At 32.8% G+C, this 20072-nt stretch overlaps 1 protein-coding gene across 1 annotated transcript in view; it reads right to left on the reverse strand.

The window, feature by feature from the left end:
* LOC126879182 (serine/threonine-protein phosphatase rdgC) overlaps nucleotides 1–9639 on the reverse strand; it is a 736378-nt gene extending 726739 nt beyond the window's left edge. The window contains exon 1 of the mRNA XM_050642225.1: nucleotides 9485–9639. The gene's annotated coding sequence lies outside the window, so the exon portion shown is untranslated. The remainder of the gene's footprint in view (nucleotides 1–9484) is intronic.
* Between the last annotated feature and the right edge of the window lie 10433 nt (nucleotides 9640–20072).

The raw sequence follows: 20072 nt of genomic DNA on the forward strand, positions 1-20072 counted from the left end.
TTTGAAAAATTAATATATTATACAGGTTGAAAGAATTGAAAAAATAAACAACATAAAATATATTTACAAAAAAATCAGGAAAAACACAACTTTTGGTAAACCGATTCTTCCGGTTTTAGAGCTCGATCTTATACACCAAAAAAAGAACCTATATGTTATAGTCAAAGCCCGAATTTCAAGCACTCCTAGGTTTGACTAGGCAATCCTCAGGTCTGACTGACGGTCTTAGTTAAAGCCCGAAATAAATTACAGTTTCGGCCTTTGACTAGTCAAACCTAGAAGAGACTAAGTTGGTCAGGCAAAGGTCGAAATTTAATTTTATGAAATCGGGGTTTGACTAGTCAAACCCCGATCTAGCTTAAAATGTCGTAATTTATTAGATTAGGTTTAATAAAACGTCATTTTTTAATTTTAGTGTTTATTATTTTTACATTGTCGTAATCAAAATAAAAAAATTAGTGTTTATTCTCACATGTTGAGACATTATGGCATTTAGAGTTGCACAATACGTTAGATCTTTACACTTGCATAATTTTGAGGAGCATTTCTTATTGCAGTAGCATTTTATAAAGCCTTGTAATCCAAATTTAGAATCTTTTGTACTAATTTCTCTTAGAGACAGCTTAACGTCTGAAACATCTTCGAAATTAAGAAAATTCTCTTATATAATTTCTTGAAAAAAGTGTGTTTATTGTTCCGTATTTCGTACCAACTCTATATAAACCGTCAATTATTGTTTTATCTTGTATGATACCCAAAATATTTCGAGCATCTCCTTTGGCTGTATCAAAGCTAGGGATCGGTATTGTTACAGTTTTTCCGATCGAAATTAGAGGATTTTTTTTCACGTAAGTGTTCCATAGCATTAGCCTGGGCATAAGGACCTTCAATCGCCTTTGCTTTATTTATTTTAATCTTTTCTGTGTGTGCACAAAGCATGCAAGTAACTTTTCTTTCAAAACCTTCATAGTATGCACCAAGTGTGCTATCAGCGTATACAACATGTACCACCAGACTACAAATTATGCACGTATGTACGTGAGAGCTCTCTTTTTGGCAAATACAACAAACCACATCTGAAGAAGTAATCTGAATTGTTTGACAATTTTCTTCCTCTCCTAGTGACGACGGTCCAGGGGCTTCGTTAGTATTATGGTGATACTTAGTTTTTTCTCCGATTGCAATATCTTTTTTCATAGTTGACGATAAAACAATTGGCGGTTTATAAAGAGTTGGTACGAAATGAGGAAAAATAAACACACTTTTTTCAAGAAATCAAATAAGAGAATGCAAAGAGAATTTACTTAATTTCGAAGATATTCTAGACATTAAGCTGTCTCTAAGAGAAATTAGTACAAAAGATTCTAAATTTGGAGGACAAGGCTTTATAAAATGCTACTGCAATAAGAAATGCTCTTCAAAATTGTGTAAAAGGTCTAACGTATTGTGCAAATCTAAATGCCATAGTGCTTCAACATGTGAGAATAAACACTAATTTTTTTATAAAAATGTATACCATTTTTATTCAGTTGCAATGCGAAGCCAAAACCGTCTTAATTTTTACTTAGATTAGAGAATGATCAATTAAAAATATTTTATTTTATTAGGTTGAAAAACTTAGTCTACTAATTTTTTTATTTTAATTACGACCATATAAAAATAATAAACATTAAAATTAAAAATGAAGTTTTATTAAACCTAATATAACAAATTACGACATTTTAATAGCTGATCGGGGTTTGACTAGTCAAACCCCGATTTCATAAAATTGAATTTCGACCTTTGGCTGACCAACTTAGTCTCTCCAAGGTTTGACTAGTCAAAGGCCGAAACTGTAATTTATTTCGGGCTTTGACTAAGACCGTCAGTCAGACCTGAGGATTGCCTAGTCAATCCTAGGAGTGCCTGAAATTCGGGCTTTGACTATAACATATATACCAAATTTGGTTGAAGTCGGACTTTTCGTTTAAAAGTTATCGTGCTATTAGTCACATACGTATCGTCGCCATTTTGAATGCCCGCCATTTTTGTAAGAAGTAAAATCTGAGATGGCCTCATATCTAATATTGCACCTGTATATGCGTAGCATATGTGTTCCAAATTATATGCTTCTATCATTAAATGCCCAATTCTTATATTTCCACGAATCTGCCGCACTATTTTGTTATTTCCTGAAAAGATCGGCAGGATTCGACAAACTGACACCACTCAAAAGATAGAGCTTTTTTGTATTTTTATACAGGTTGATTTTTTGTGACAAAGTCCATTATAACTGATATTGTAGAAGATACCAAAGAATTTTTCACAATAATAGGATACAGCTACAAACTTCACATTTTAGAATTAGTTAATTTAATAACATACATGGCCTTCCATAACACTCTAACGCATCAGAGACATTTTTTTTAATTCACTACACTTCCTCGTCTCAATTATTCAAAATAACCTGTTGTACTTGCTACTTAAAACCAGTATTTTATGAGAATCATATGAAGTTTATGGAAGCCCAAGCGGGGATTTTGCGCGTTACCCGAGCGCGTCAGAAAATTACATGGGAGAAACCTTGTACCCTGTAAATGTACCCGTACCATACATTTACCTACCATACCATACCATACCATACCCGTACCATATACCTGCCAAGAGGCCAGTACGGGACTCTTAATATAGAAGAGTTCGTTAAGGAGGGTCCGAAAAAAATGTATCCTTAGAAAAACTCGAAAACTTCAGATTAAGACAAGGTAAGTTAATTACATGAAGAATAGTGTATATTTAAAAAATCTGGCGATTTGAGCGGGGCATAGCGAAATGGGCGAGTCACAAAATTTCGTGAAATGAACATCAGATCAAAAAACTGAAAAATACAAGCGGTTTAATTTTGCGATACTACTTTCCGTGACTTTGTTAGCATCTGCATATAAAATATTCGGCAATGTATTGTTTGAAAGACTTAAACATTTTACAAAGTATATTGTAGGTCAATACCAATGCGAATTTACTGCTGAAAGTCAACTACATATACATCAAATTCAAGTACATAGGTAGATTCTAGAAAAGTCACTAGAATATAACATAGATACCCACCATCTCTTCGTCGACTTCAAAGCAGCCTAGGACAGTGTTAAAAGAAGCGCATTATATAATGCAATGATAGAATTTGGGATCCCACCTAAGTTAGTTAAGTTGACCCAACTAACAATGCAAAACGTAAGCTCGTGCGTTAGAATTCAAGGAGAAAACTCTACGTTCTTTGACGTTAACAATGGTCTAAGACAGGGAGACGTGCTAGCGTCTCCTCTTTAATATTGCCTTGGAAAAGGCAGTCAGAAAATTAAATATTAGAATGAAGGGAACTATTTTTAATAGATCGACGCAAATTCTCGCATTCGCTGACGATATAGTTATAGTGGGCAGAAGTTTGAGAGACATAGTGCAGTGTTGTACAAGGCTTGCGGACGCGGCAAGTGAATTAGAACTTGTGGTAAACGCGAAAAAAACCAAATATATGTTGGTTTCTAAAAACTCCCGAAATATGCAACAGAGAATTCAAATTAACAATCACACCTTTGAGCAAGTCAAGGAATTCACATATCTTGGATCGCTAGTAAACTCAATAAACACGACAAGCGATGAAATGAAAAGACGCATAGCAATTAGTCCAGGGCGCATCTGTTTTGAGATGGACGTTGAGAGGTGACTCAAATTTTTTTGCAGAAATTGCTTGAAAATAATTTAAATAATAATATTTGAGTTATCCTCCCGCTCAAAATGGTCCGGAACATTGTTTAAATAATCAAAATGTCAAAATATGAAGGAAAAATTCGATTGTTTGTATTGGTTTTTTGATTATAACTTTAAAACTATTCATTTCTGAGAAAAGTTGTACTGACATAAAAGTTGCGTAATTAAATTTCCTATAATATAAAATTGGTTAAAAATTTAAAAAATAGTCACCCTTGTTGCAAAATGGCAATAATTGCAAAAAAACCATACAAAAACAAGTATTCTTATTTTATGTTTTACAACCATTTATGCTACACTTAAGACCTTCATATTTTACCCAGAAAAACTTAATGTTATAGTAAAACAACACTGTAAATTTCATTAAGATTGATTTAATAGATTTTGCAAAATAAATTTTGCAATCCAGCTTTCGCAAAAAAAATTCGTTTTTTTTTTAAATGTTGCAGGACTGAAAATAAAGCAGATAGCAAGTTGATTTTTTTTTGCTTATAGAAGTGTACTGTACCTTTCATCTGCAATTTGCAAAATTAAAATCGATTAATTAGCACGGCATCAGGAAATTTTTTAAATAAAAATAATTTTTGGTGCTACGCGCACGACAGCGGTGTTTGATTCACACAAGTTGATTTCCACCAAAATTTCTTCCAATCTTTATCTAATATATTATTTTCTTACTCTATATTTTGTTGTATTTTAATATTTTAATTGCACAAAAATCAAACTAATTTTATTATTGTTTGTGAAATATTGTTTAAACAATTGCATATGTTTAAAAATAATAAACTTTTATTCTCTAAGTTAAAATATATGAACAAAAAAATTTTTTGCTAAAAAAACTGTTATTTCAAAGGATAGAGTATGTGTTTTTATTTTGCAATAAACAAATTTATTTATTTATATCGAAATGTAATAAAAATTAAAGTGTATCAATCATTATCAAAGTCATTGGAATGCCCAATCAGAGCAAACTATCCGTTGTCCTGCGCGTAGCACCAATAATTAATGTTTATTTAAAAAAATTCCTGATGTTGTGGTAGTTAATCGATTTTAATTTTGCAAATTGCAAATTAAACGTACAGTACACTTATATACGCAAAAAAAATTTCAACTTGCTATCTGCTTTACTTTCAGTCCTGTAACATTTTGAAAAAATGAATTTTTTGTGCGAAAGCTTGATTGCAAAATTTATTCTGCAAAATCTATTTAACCGATCTTCATGAAATTTACAGTATTGTTTTCCTGTATAATAAAGTTTTTCTAAAATGAAATTTAAAGGTCCTAAGTGAAGCATAAATGGTTGAAAAACGTAAAATGCGAATACTTGTTTTTGTATGTTTTTTTCGCAATTATTGCTATTTTGCAACAAGGGTGACTATTTTCTAAATTTTTAACCCATTTTATATTGTAGGAAATTTAATTACGCAACTTTTATGTCAGTCCAACTTTTCTCGGAAATGAATACTTTTAAAGTTATAATCAAAAAACGAAGAAAATAATCGAATTTTTCCTTCATTTTTTGATATTTTGATTATTTAAACAATGTTCCGGACCTTTTTGAGAGGGAGGATAACTCAAATATTATTATTTGAGTTATTTTCAAGCAATTTCTTCAAAAAAATTTGAGTCACCTCTCAACGTCCAAATGTACTAATATTTTTACAGATGCGCCCTGGTGTAAATAGCAAACAGAACTGTTCACGGTCTCCATAAACATTTAAAAAATAAAAATATAAAACGTGCAGTAAACCTTAATATATACAAGACCTTAATAAGACCGGTTTTGATATATAGAGCTGAAACGTGGACCCTATTTCAAAGTGATGAAAGACTTCTTGGTATTTTTGAGAGACAAATTCTTAGAAAGATTTTTGGAGCAGTAAATAAAAATGGGCTATGGCGTCGAAATTACAACTTTGAGCTGTATCAATTATACACCGATGCAGATATTGTGAAATTCGTTAAAGTGCAGAGACTTAGATGGGCTGGGCACATTGCTAGGATGTCAGACCACGAATACACTAAAAGATTAACATTTTAAAAACCAGAGGGCACAAGAAGTAGAGGACGACCACGAAGAAGATGGGCTGATGATGTGGAAGAAGACCTAAAGATTCTAAGGGTCAGAAGATGGAGGGAAGTTGCCAGGAATCGACAGGAGTGGCGACTTCTTTGTGAGCAGGCCAAGATCCACAACGGATTGTCGAGCCCTTATGATGACTTTCCGTGAGTAAAAAAGAGAGCTACATAGTATAAAAAGTCATTCGTGAATAATTTCATGCTTGTGCAAAGATATGAAGAACTATATAAAATCACTAACAGGAGAATTTTACTATCATTATTGCATGTCGTGGTATTTTTAAAAACAAATTTTTGATGATTCTTCAATTTTTCAGGTAACGCAAACAAAATTTGTCTAATTTTGTAGGTATCTGAAGTGGAAGTCGAAACTTCAGATAAACTTATTTTAAAGTAAAATCGTGGCTTATTCCGAAGAAAAATAGTAAATCACATTAAATGCCACAAGAAATGAGCTTCTGAACGATATCGTTAAGTATTGCAAAGAATATAAATATGATGAAAAAATGTTAGAAGAAGTAAAAGAGAAAGGGAAGACAAAGTAATTCAGATTAAATCAGGAAAATACAAAAATATTACGACTGGGAAAAACCAATAAAGGAAAAAACAAAATAAGAAGTTCAAAATTTAAATTACAATAAACAAAACCGGGAAAGAATGCCAGAAATAAAAGAAAAAATATTGGCAGCGAATAAAGACAATTTGGCAAATATAATTACTTAAAAGAAAAATACTGACTAATAAATGTAACACAATAAAATTAAAGCAGAAACAATTACAACTACAAAAAGGTGAGGAAGACTTACGAATAGTGAGAAGAAAGATCATAAAAACCACACTGGAATCATTAAAAAGAGATCAAAAGAAGCAGAACACATTCAGAGAGTAAGAAAATACTGAAAGAAGATATCGCGACCAAAATTAAGCAATGTAGAACTAATTGATTATGTAAGTCACATTTGCCAAGTAGGAGATGAAGCACTGATATACATAATGATAGAATAGAATCCAGGAGAAAGAAGGTAAAGAGGAGGACCAAAATAAAAGTGGCTGCAAGAAGTTGAAGAAAACTTACAAATCGCAGGAGTAAGAGAATGTCAGGGAAAAACTAGAGATACGTAAAAACAGAACAGACCTATTAAGGTCTGTCTGCCCGTTTGTGGCATTTAATTGTAGGTATTAGTATACAAGGTGTAACAAAAACACAGGTCATAAATTAAATCACATATTCTGGGACCAAAAATAGTTCGAATGAACCTAACTTACTTTAGTACAAATATGCACATAAAAAAAGTTACAGCCCTTTGAGGTTACAAAATGGATATCGATTTTTTTGAATATATCGAAAACTATTAGAGATTTTTTATTGAAAATGGACATGTGGCATTCTTATAGCAGGAACATCTTACAGAAAAATTATAGTGAAATTTGGTCACCCCATAAAAATTTTATAGGGGTTTTGTTCCCTTAAACCCCCCAAACTTTTGTGTACGTTCCAATTAAATTATTATTGTGGTACCATTAGTTAAATTCAATATTTTTAAAACTTTTTTGGCTGTTAGTATTTTTTTGATAAGGTAGTTTTTATTGAGTTGCGGCTTCTTTTTTAATATGTTTACATAAAAATTTCATGGGGGTTTGTTCCTTTAAGCCCCCCAAAAGTTTGTGTACGTTCCAATTGAAACTATAACTGCGATACCATTAGTTAAACAGAGTGTTTTTAAAACTTTTTGCCTCTTTGTATTTTTTTGATAAGGCACCTTTTACCGAGATGTGGCATCTTTTTTAATATGGTTTAAAATATACCTAAAAATGTAAAGCATAAATAAATTTTCATATTATTACCAAGTCTCCATAATCGTACTTAACCATATACAAATATGTGGTGGATTTGACGAATATTCAAAATATCTCGATAAAAACTCGACTTTTAGAAAAAGTACTAGGAGGCAAAAAAGTTTTTAAAACATTGTGTTTAACTAATGGTACTACAATAATAATTAAATTGGAACGTACACAAAAGTTTGGGGGGGGGGTTTAAAAGAACAAAACCCCCATACAATTTTTATGGGGTGTCTAAATTTCATTATAATTTTGTTTTCAGATACTACTGCCATAAGAATGCCGCATGTCGATTTTCAATAAAATATCTCTACAGATTTCGATATATTGGGAAAAATCGATTTTTATTTTGTAACTTCAAAGGGCTGTAACTTTTTTTATGTGCACATTTGTACTAAGGTAAGTTAGGTTCAATCGAACTATTTTTAGCTCCAGAATATGTGAAATAAGTCAATGTCTCTTTTTAAATTCTGTTATATTTTTTGATAGTGTTTTTAGTCAATAATATTTCTTAAGGAACGCATGGATATGCTGCTAAAAAGTTGAAAAAAATATTAAGTGAATAAAGAGAGTGAATGAAAGTGAATAAACAATGTTCTAATATCAGATTCAACCTTTTTTATGATTCAACCTAAACCCAAAAAACTCTAGTTAAATTTATTAAGGTTCAAGAAAATCAAGAAACTAGCCTCAGATTCATATTAATTGTAGCTGATTATCGTCTAAATGATGGTCTATGATCAGGAATTGATCAAATCAAATTATTAAGAATTAATAATAATTGGTGTTGACCTTTTATTAAAATTCCGTTGTTTATTTAGTCTAAATACCATGCATACCACATTTAATTTAAGAGCGTAGGCGCAAAATTTCTGGCCAATGATTTTAAAATGCATTTTTCGAATCCTGATAAAACTAATACCAAAGTATTTTTGAAAAATTTAAACGCAGAATAAAAGATTGCATTATTACCGAGGGCCCAAATTGCCTGAAAACATCTGTAATGTTTATTTTAATAAATTAAAGGGGCGAAAAAAGAGAAAATTGACTGTGATTTATAATTTTAAATATGTCATTCAAAAGAAACTTGTTGTTTATTATAAGGGACTTTCGGCCTTCGGCGTTAATATAATATTTAATTCTGCGTTGAAATTTTTCAAAAATATTTAATAGTTTTAATTTCAAAATTAATGCATTTAAAAATCACTGAGCCGAAATTTTGCGCCTGCGCTCTTAATAGTAAAAGTCAGATAATTTAACTTTAAATTGGAAAAACCAGAAATCTTTCAAAATATAAATAGGTTCTATACTTCTATAAATATAAGGGTCATCTACCACCTGTTTATACTGAAAAGCCTCAGGTATTGTTTTCAATAAGAATCTCAAAGTTCTTAAAATAAATTGAGCATCAGTATTTAGTATTAGTATTTATTATAAGCATTTAGTGTTATTCTATTTAATTTGTTATTTGTAATTTGTAAATGAATTAAAATAATATAAGGACATTAACAAAAAAACCTTTCAAAATAGAAAACAAAAAACAAAAGAGAGAAAAGGAAGAAGAGTCAGTTACATTGTTTAGTTTAATTTGACTCTGATTGTAGATCTGTGAATACAAATTACAACATAGTCTGGTCAATTGGCTATAACAAGGCCATAAAAAGAAAGGAATAAACTTTAAATGAACTTTTGCGATGTTGACGGTCTTTTAAAGTTTTTTAGAACTTTACAGAACGACTTCAGTAACGAGCTACTGTTAAATAAACCAAGAACATATTTATCATTTAGAAATAACACTACGTCAGACAAAAATACGACTTACAGCAGCAACTTTCCAAACACCTGCCGGCTTCTCGGGAAAAGGGGGAGGTCCACACGACCGCGTTTTATCCACGACGACGTCCCGCAGAAAGATCTACGGTAGCGTCCGACAAAATATCTATTCGCAACTGAATCTCCGTCGACGTCGAGACGGCCGACGACGACGCTGCCTTACGACGCTGTCGACGCAAGCGTGAGGTGGTCAGGTATATTCGGATGTAAGGCTCACAAAAGGTGATTTTTCACACTTATTGGACGCTAAATGAGAACCGGTTGATTAGTTCGCGATTATCGTTTGTTGTAGGCCCTTTGGTGCGGATAAAGACGATTTGGGACGCGAATAGCGGATTGTCTTTATTGAACAGTTCGGTGGGTCCACGTTTTTGGGGAAATCGATAGGATCATTTATTATTAATTGCGGGCTTACGATGGAAATACATATATGCCGTTTGAAAGGTTTCAATTAAAATTCCAAAAAGAATTTAACTCTTTCCAAAAACATTCAGCTATAATGTTAATTTTCGCAAATATTCATTTATTATCAAACACACTTTATCAAAAATCAATAATTTTACCATATATTTGCAACAATATACTATCACAGTACATAATAATTCAACACCTAATAGCAAATAAATAAAACACATTCATTTTTCTACAACCACTATACAAAATGCACTTTTCTGCACAGTTTTATGTTAGCAAACTTGATATTTACTCACAGTATAAGATATTTGACATTAGTGTGCAGAAAAGTGACGTTTCTGTGCCGCAAAGTGACGTTTCTGTGCCGCAAAGTTCTTTTCTGCACAGTTGACTACCTCATTCTGAGTAACGTTATATTCTGTTTACATCCGTGGTTAAACTTTAGACAAATATATAACCTATAAGACAATTATTATATTTAACTATAGCATAGAAACTAAATTATGGATGTTACAACTGTTTTATTTTACAATTTTATTCTTATTAAACATTTTATAATTATCAAATAACCAATAAGGATTTAGCAACATCTGCAAGAGACGTCGAATGAAGTAGGTTTTGTGTAAATCCGTGACTGCATACATACAACGACAATAATGTGTACCTAACAATTTTTTAAAATAGTTTAAATTTAAACAAATTAGGGCAGTGCATTAATTTTTTAACTGATTTCTGTGCAATTTATTTGGGTATAAGGAATTTAAATGAATTAGTATTAATTAATACAGTTTAAAATTTATCACCTAGGTACCTATTATAATTAATCTTCGTTTGGAAATTGTGATTTTTATTTTTAGGAAAAACTGTGCTTGTAGAAAAAGTATAGTGTGTAACACGTGCAGAAAGGTAATTTCTCACTCGTTTGAATTGCGGCACTCGCTTGCGCTCGTACCGCAACTTTTCAAACTCGTGAGAAATTAGTACCTTTCTGCACTTGTTGCACAATATACTATAGTATGACCCAAAATAGTTATTTTCCTAACAAGTGCAGAAAGTCATTCTTTTCCGCACGCGACTGCAGTTTGCCGAACGACGCGAAGCGGGAGTTCGGCAAGCAGTCGAGTGCGGAAAAGAGACTTTCTGCAAGAGTTAGGAACAAATTTTTTTTTCTAAAAGTCTTTAAAAAATTACCAAATCTTAATCAATTAATTTAATTAATATGAAAATACATACACAAATGAATTCTTTGACAAGGTTGTCAAAACCAAACTTTCAATATAATTAGTTAGCATGACGACGATCTTGGTTTCCATAACGATGATTCAAAATGACTGTTATTCTCTACCGATTTGACTTTCGAATATTATGTCAAAATAAGTTTATTTCATCGAATTGTCGCATTAATTTCATTAAAACAGGAACACAATAAGATATATTTGAAATAAATTAGTAAATAATACCTAAATATTAGTTTATTGCATGTATTATAATTACTTTAAGGCCATATTAACATATCTAAATTAACACGCGTGCGAAAAGTAAAAACCGCGTGCGGAAAAGTAACACGCGTGCCGAAAAGTAACACGCGTGCGGAAAAGTGAAACTTTCTAAACTAAAATGCGTGCGCGAAAGTAGACATTTTTGCACGCTCGTAGAAAAATTTCTATATGAATTAATTCTACAAAAGAGCTAAATAATAAAAACAAGTTTTCTTTGAGTTCATTTAATGAAAGTTGGTAAAAATCATGGCTTACGTCTCTCGATTTTAGGTAGTTCAGAGCAATAGCTCATATTGATAAAATCATGAACCTTTGTTAATCATGAGCTTTGTCAACAACCTGGACCTCGCTTTCCCTCTATTTTACTCTATATTATACATTTCAGCATATTGTACTTAAACTTACGATATACATGTTCCAGATAGGCTCTTTCTTTATTTTTATTAATAGATCTTTTAAAACTGCCCCTCATTTAATTTTTATTAAGTTCTAATTATCTGTCTCTTCTCAGTTTCCTCAGAACTTCTTCTTTTGTAATGTTTTCTGTGCACAGAATTTTTAGCATTCTTCCAAGGGTCTACATTTCAAATATGTTAAGGGTACCTAATTTAAAGTCCACTTTTCTACTCGATTCTATTAAGTGCCTACAATTTAACTCCGTATTTCACTTCGAGCATATACTAAGGACAGTCATCAATTAACTTTCAATGCTCTGAGCGTAAGGACATTTTCCGACAAAGAGACTGAATAAAACTACATACTATCTACTATCTCTCTCAAACTTCTACCTAGATAATGGGTGCTAACATTTCCAAAAAGTGAACTGTTCGTCCACTGATGGACATAGACCTCTTCCCACTTATTTCCGTTCATGTCTACTCTTTGCAATTCTTTTTGCCCACGATATGCTTGTTCATTTTCTCTGCTGTTTGCTCACTTCACTTCTGTTTTCTCTTGATCTTCGGTCAATATCAGTAATCTTTGTTCTGTCACGAACGTATCGGTATTTAGAATCCTGTGGCTTAAACTGATTCAAAGTATAGCTCTCTCCATCAATCTTTGAGTTGAACTGAGCTGTTCTAAAAGTTTCTTCGTAAAGGGCTATTCGCAACTGAATCTCCGTCGACGTCGAGACGGCCGACGACGACGCTGCCTTACGACGCTGTCGACGCAAGCGTGAGGTGGTCAGGTATATTCGGATGTAAGGCTCACAAAAGGTGATTTTTCACACTTATTGGACGCTAAATGAGAACCGGTTGATTAATTCGCGATTATCGTTTGTTGTATGCCCTTTGGTGCGGATGAAGACTATTTGGGACGCGAATAGCGGATTGTCCTTATTGAACAGTTCGGTGGGTTCATGTTTTTGGGGAAATCGATATGATCATTCATTATTAATTGCGGGTTACGATGGAAATATGTCACTAGAAGGATTCAATTAAAATTCCTACGATTATTTCATTCATAGAGATTCGGACCAATAGAAACCTAAAAGAATAAAAAATACAGCGATTATTTTTTGATGATTTTAACTTCCAATCCTATAGTAAGATATTTGATCACATGTTTAATTCTGTCCAATCAGATTAAAATTATACTGAGAATTATCTACTATAGAAAATTACCAATAGAATTTTTTTAAGTAGATTATTTCTGTTTAATGGCAACCAGTTTCCTAGTTTTGACAACTGTCACATTTAAGAAAATATCCATAATATATAGGTACGTATTAAAAAATAATCTTACGAATATCACACGACAGTAAGAATAAATAAGAAAATAATGCTTCATTTTTACTCAAATTTGTTGTTATTATTCAATAGCCACTCCGTGTCTATTGCCAGACAACAAATTTTCGAAAAACTGTCGCATTATTTTCAATTTATTCTTACTCTCTTGTGATATTATACCCGATAATTTTTGATAATTTCCTGTCGTCAAGTATTTCACGTCAGATGCCCTTCGTTGCTACGCAAAAATCCATGCACATTCAGTGACATTAACGACAATTAATGATTTACAACTTGTCACAGAGAACAACAAGAAACAGGTTTAGCCAATATTCAGGCGAAGATATCGATAAAATATGACTTAAAATGATTTAGAAAGACAGCTTTATTCATGAAATAATCTTACCGAATTACTCTCGAGCTCGAATTATCTAATTTTTTGCCCTCGTGACACAAAACTGTCAAAGTGTCACTCGGGATACAAATCGATAATTTTAGAGCTCTCGTGGAGTTTGTACTGATTATTTTTTAATGATTTTAATCTCCAATTATGTAGTAAAATTTTTCATCGCTTGTTTAATTTTGTCCAATCAGAATATTATTATACTGAGAATATTCTTCTTAAATTATTATAGTGTGATTAATTTTTTAAGTATTTCGTTTCTGTTTAATTACAACGAGTTTTATAGTTTTGACAAATGTCACATTTAAGAAAATGTGACCGCAAAATAAAATTTTAGCTCTTGCACACTTGCTGCCATACTTTCACCATGTGAACAAGTCAAACCACAGTTTAGATGTTACCTGGGGCATATTAGTAAAATACTTTAAACATCCATGCTTAACCCTTATCCGGGCAACACATTTTACTTACGTAACCGGGCAACTCGGGTCCATTGGGCCCACTACTGTTCTTGAATGTACTATTTATATTTACCCATATATTTCTTGAAAACTAAGGCAATGCAATGTTCAGATCATCGAACAATCTCCTTGATGAGTCACCTGCTTAAAATATTTCTTAGAGTCATTCACAACCGAATCTATCAAAAACTAGACATCGATATTAACGATACACAGATGGGATTCAGAAAAGGATTAGGTACAAGGGATGCTCTCTTTGCCTTGAACGTTCTAACACAGAGATGCCTAGATGTTAACCAAGAGGTACACGCCTGCTTTATAGACTTTGAAAAGGCCTTTGACAAAGTACGCCACAGTAAACTCAAAGAAATCCTGGAGAGTAAGAACATTGACACCAGAGACATACAAATAATATTAAATCTGTACTGGAATCAGTGAGCTAATATAAAAATAGAAGAACAAACATCGGACGAAATATAAATACGTAGAGGAGTACGACAGGGTTGTATATTGTCACCGCTCTTATTTAATATCTACAGCGAACAAATATGCCAAGAAGCTCTCTCATATGCAAACGAAGGGATAATAGTCAATGGAGAAGTTATCAATAACATTCGATATGCTGACGATACTGTGATAATGGCAAGAACAGCGGAAGATCTACAACATTTAGTTGAAACTATGAATGAGATATGTAATAACTACGGCATAAGGATGAACGTCAAAAAAACCAAATATATGACCTTCAGTAAGAATCCAATAAATGACACTAGTATCACAATAAACGGTACCCAACTTGAAAAAGTAAACGAATACAAATACTTGGGAACCCTTATCAATGAAACAGGTGACCAAAATCACGAGATAAAAAGACGTATTGAAATTGCCAGGTCTACTTTTATAAAAATGAAAAAATTATTTTGTAATCGTGATATTAGTATTCATCTACGAACTAGAATGTTAAAAAGCTATGTATTCAGTACTTTGCTCTACGGTGTTGAGTCATGGACTCTTAAACAGAGGAATATTAAAAATCTTGAAAGCTTTGAGATGTGGTGCTACCGCCGTATACTACGAATAAGTTGGGTGGATAAAATTACAAATGAAGAAGTAATACGCAGAATAAATAACGAGCCAGAAGTTCTACGGAGTATAAAAAAGAGAAAACTTGAATACTTAGGCCACCTGATGAGAGGACAAAAGTACACATTCCTACAAAATATAATGCAAGGAAAAATCCAAGGACGAAGAAATCCAGGCCGTAGAAGAATGTCCTGGATGAGAAATTTGAGAGAGTGGTTTGGCTGTACCACTAACGAATTGTTCAAAACAGCAGTAAATAAAATTAGAATCGCCCTAATGATATCCAATCTCCGATAGGAGAGGCACTCAAAGAAGAAGATATATTTCTTATATTCTTTTTTGATTTTTTATTAAAGTTAAATTTAAATTATCTAGGTTAAAAAAGGTGCTACTATAGTATGCGGTCTACCTCGAGGGTCCGATCTATCTGAAGGATTTGCACAAAATAATGAAATGCAAAAAAACTTTTGTAGAAAAAATATTTATTCACAAGTAATAAACATTTGGAGCCAAATAAAGACTGCCTCGATACGGAACAAGTTGCTCATCTATCGTTATATGTTTTCCTTGTAAATATTATTTCTGAAAGTTTTGGTTGACTTGATTCCACACATCGCGTATTGCCGCTAATTTGTCGCTTCTTCGTTCAGACCTCGTGTGCTTATCGTCAAATCGAACAAATCTTAGCAAATTTTTGAATCGTTTTAACCCCATGGTAGCTTTAAATATGGTAGGTCCATAAAACTTACTCCAAAGTATATCTACATTATGGATGTTGGCACTCAGGTGTCCTGCAGTTAGTAGTAGTCCAATAGAGGCATATAGCTCTGTAGAGTCGCAATATTTCCAGTTCTCTATCCCCAGGACTTCTTAGGTTTCTTTATTTGTACACTTCACTAGTTCGTTCACAATTTTTTCGTCCACAAACAAACAAAAGGAATCAACAGGATCATCTACATTTTGACCAGGAACTAACATTACTTTGTGCACTTTGCTTTTTATTATGTCGCAGTATCGCATACGTCCTGTCGGTTGTGGTTAACGCTTCCAGTTAATTCCATCCTTAGTTTCAAAAATTACACCCTCTGAAATCTGGGAACTTGTAGCTACACATTCTTCTTCATTATCACTCAATACTACTTGCTGATCATCCTCTTCACTTGCTTCCGAAAGATTATCTTCAATTTCAGAGTCACTTTCAATGCCACCTACTTCAGGAGATTCTTTATCATAGGAATCCCATAAATTATTAGCAATATCTTGCAGTTCTGCAGCTGATAATTGTTTTCGGGACATTTTATTAGCACTATCTACTTTTACTGTAATTCAATATAATTTTAGGTTTTCACACTAACATCGATATCAAGCGACTGATAGCAGATGCTTTATTTATTTCAAAATATGTATAGGTACCTACCTAAAAATATTATTGCATTCCAACAATGATTATCAGTTTTTAAAATTCATTTAGAATAGATATAACACCTATTGTAAGCATCTCTTTGATGTTCACACCAAAGAGATGTTTACATTTTTTTTACACGTTTAGCCTTTATTATTGGATTTCCGGAATCATAAAAGTCTTTTAAAAAACTTTTAAAGTTTAATTTATCAATTTTTGGCTATACTGAGCCGTGTGTAGGTATAATCTTGACCGCTTAGGCACCATTTGAAAGCTTAACTTAACACTATTGATTTGGTGTATTGCGGTTTTCCTGTCTCTCATTGAACCTAAGATATATACGCCCAAAAATATGCCATTTTGTATCTACCTTGCCTGTATAAGCCATAGCTGGCTTATGGGTGGTCAAAAGCCACAAAATACACCGGTTCTGAATCGGCCCTGGCTCCCTCTTGAAACACAGAAAAAAATTCAGATCGGTGTAGCTTTTTCACATACATATATACATACATATCCACAAACATTTTCCCCTTTTTAAATAAAAATTGAGTCATATTTCTGAGCTCGGTAACTTTTGAATCGTATAACCTATTTTCAAAATTAAACATGCCTTGGAAAGGTAATGATCAGTACTATCAGAAGCCGCAAAGGTCGGAGTTAAATTTTCGAAATTTTTGGGAGTTTTGGGGACGAGAACGAAAAACAGGCCTAAATGGGAAGGGCCGTAAAATCCACGTCCTTAGACCAAAATCGAGAGTTGACAAATGAATGGGAGAGTCTTTTCCTAAACTTTAAGATGGGATTTGGCCCAATTTTCAATTCAGTCAGATTTAGAAAATCGAAAATTTCTAAATTTCGAACTGCCGTTCTCTGGTAATAGCACTATATTCTCCTTTTTATTATAGACTGAAACTAGCTCAAAGGGTCTTTTCCTTTTGGGTCTTCTTATAGTCCCAAAGTTAAGCTTTTGTAATGGTGATGGTTTGTAATGGAAAGCAGAAAAAAAAAAGAAAAAATGACAAAAAAATTTTTACATTAAATTGTTAACTATTAAAAAAAGTCGCCCGAAATTTTCTATAATAACTAAAAATTAGCTACTTAGATTTATCACAGAGCCGAGACAATCTTATTTCTCTGAGCAATTCAGACTCAGAATCAGATCTTACAAGATACCTAGTAGCGGATTTTCGGTCATGGTAGAGGTCGCTAACTTCTTGAAAATTTCAAGATCTTGTCTTGATTTCAAGACAATATCAAGACAAGAAGTAATTTTAGATTTCAAGACAAGACAAGAAATTTTATGTCAATACCAAGATTTCTTGTCAAGAAAACAAGAAATCTTGAAATCATATTTTGCAATTATTTAGATTTTATATATTGTCGCAAAATATAGTTAAAGCATGTTTTACACTTAAACCCCATGTTAGCATCTCGAAAGTTGAATGCCATCTTGTAGGCAAATCTATTTTTGGAATAGTCATCTTACAATTTATGGCCTCGCAAGCACTGTTGCCTAGAACAAGGAAGTCCTAGGAAGAATGAAGAAGGAATCGGAGATTGTGTTTACCATCAAACGCATAAAATTGCAGTACCTGGGACACGTCATGAGAAATCAGCAACGTTACTCCCTGCTGCAGTCCATATTGCAAGGTAAAGTCAAAGGAAATCGAGGACCCGGTAGAAGGAGAATATCATGGCTGCGGAATTTGAGAACATGGTTTAAGAAAACCTCAACGGAACTGTTTAGCAGTGGCGGCTCGTGACCTCAGTATGCGGGTAGGCTACACATATACTTCGGGTAGGCGACAAAAAATATCCTACAATTTGTAATACATTTTGAGCCGTCTTGCAATACTAAATGTAATCTATGAGCGCAACAATGTGTAAAAATTGCTTTTGGAGCATCTACTTTAATTTTTGATTGTAATCCGTTTAAAGAGCCAGCCATTACACTTGCACCATCGTAAAATTGAGCAATTTATTTATTTTTGTAATCATATGGCTCAAGCACGTTTGAAATTATACTATATAGAGCGTCTGCAGATCTATTCTCGCTAACATCAAAAAACCCTAAAAATCTTTCTGTTACCTGACCAACTTTTTTAACAAAACGGATTGTTAAAGTACACTGTGATTTTTCGGTTATATCAGTAGTATCGTCCGCTAGTATAGAAAAAAATTGACTTTCATTAATTTCTGTTGAAATTTCATTTTTTACGTAATCGGCAAGGCAATCCATTAAATCATTTTGTATTGTTTTTGACAAACCCGTGAACACCCCTTCTATTTTTTAACATGATTCTGGATTTCCTGATCGCGTTTAACTACTAAATTAAAAATTTCTTTAAAATTACCCATGTTTGAAGAATTATTGCTCTCATCACGACCGCGAAATGCAAGTTCTTGTTTTACTAACAGAATTGTAACATCAATTTCTTCAACTTCTTCATTATATATCTTATTAGATAGAGAAATTTGTCCAGCTAAATCACTGTCAATAGTTTGTTTATTTTTTTCTAACCGTTTTAAACCTAAGCAATTGTTTAAATGTTCTTTCGAAGATTCATGTTTTTTTAAACTAGCTGATAAATTTTTCAAATCTGAATATCCCTGACTCACCCAAACATTTTGCTTCAAATTTGAGAGCAACAGACAAGGCCAACAGAAAAGTGAATTTTTAAAATAACTTCCGCTTAGCCATTTATGATTTTCATACCATATTGTTTTAAACGATCTAGAAAATGGTCGATTGTCTTCATAGGCGTAACCAGGGGGGGTTTTGGGGGTTATAACCCCCCCCCCATTGGGATGGACTTTGAGCTCTATACGCTTAACACCATACCCCTCAGAGACCTTCCAGTAGTTGTAACCCCCCCCTTTCCAGTAGTTGTAACCCCCCCCTTAGGATCATCCTGGTTACGCTTATGATTGTCTTTTGTCTTATCTGTGGATAAAATTGTTAAATTTGGTAAAGGCCGGCCCATTGAAATAATTTCTGACCTTTCTTGATTTTGGCGCCTTGAAAAAGGCGTCTCGATCAAACTGCATATTACATCGTTTAAAATATTCATATTCGATGACTAAAGTTTTTCCACCAATAAAACTAACACACCTACGTTTCAACAACGTCAAATATTACTTATTTTATTTATGTATAAAATAATAATTTACTCTCCGAATAAATTGATAAGTTAACAATTAGCCTCGCTTTAAATTTTTAATTATCTATATAATCTAATAACACAATTCGTCAGTTTAACTTTAAATTATCCAAATTGTATTGAAACACAATAAAAATATAATGGACGACTGACAAATAACTATTCACAGATTTATTTGTCGTTAGTGAATTATTACTAAATTAATATAAAATTAAAATGCCCTTCAATAGACCGATCTCAAATTTACGTAGAATACGTAAAATACGTAGAATACGCGAGACCTGCAGCAGGCCTGCTCGCGTAAACAGAGAGAGAGATCGCACGTCAATTCGGTGTTGGCGTCGTTCTATTTCAGGCTACGTTTTCAAGTGCCTGACCCAGGAAGAATGTATAATCTTATACAGTACTACTGATACTACAAGGA

The sequence above is a fragment of the Diabrotica virgifera genome, chromosome 1 (assembly GCF_917563875.1).
Source record: "Diabrotica virgifera virgifera chromosome 1, PGI_DIABVI_V3a".
Lineage (NCBI taxonomy): Eukaryota > Metazoa > Arthropoda > Insecta > Coleoptera > Chrysomelidae > Diabrotica > Diabrotica virgifera.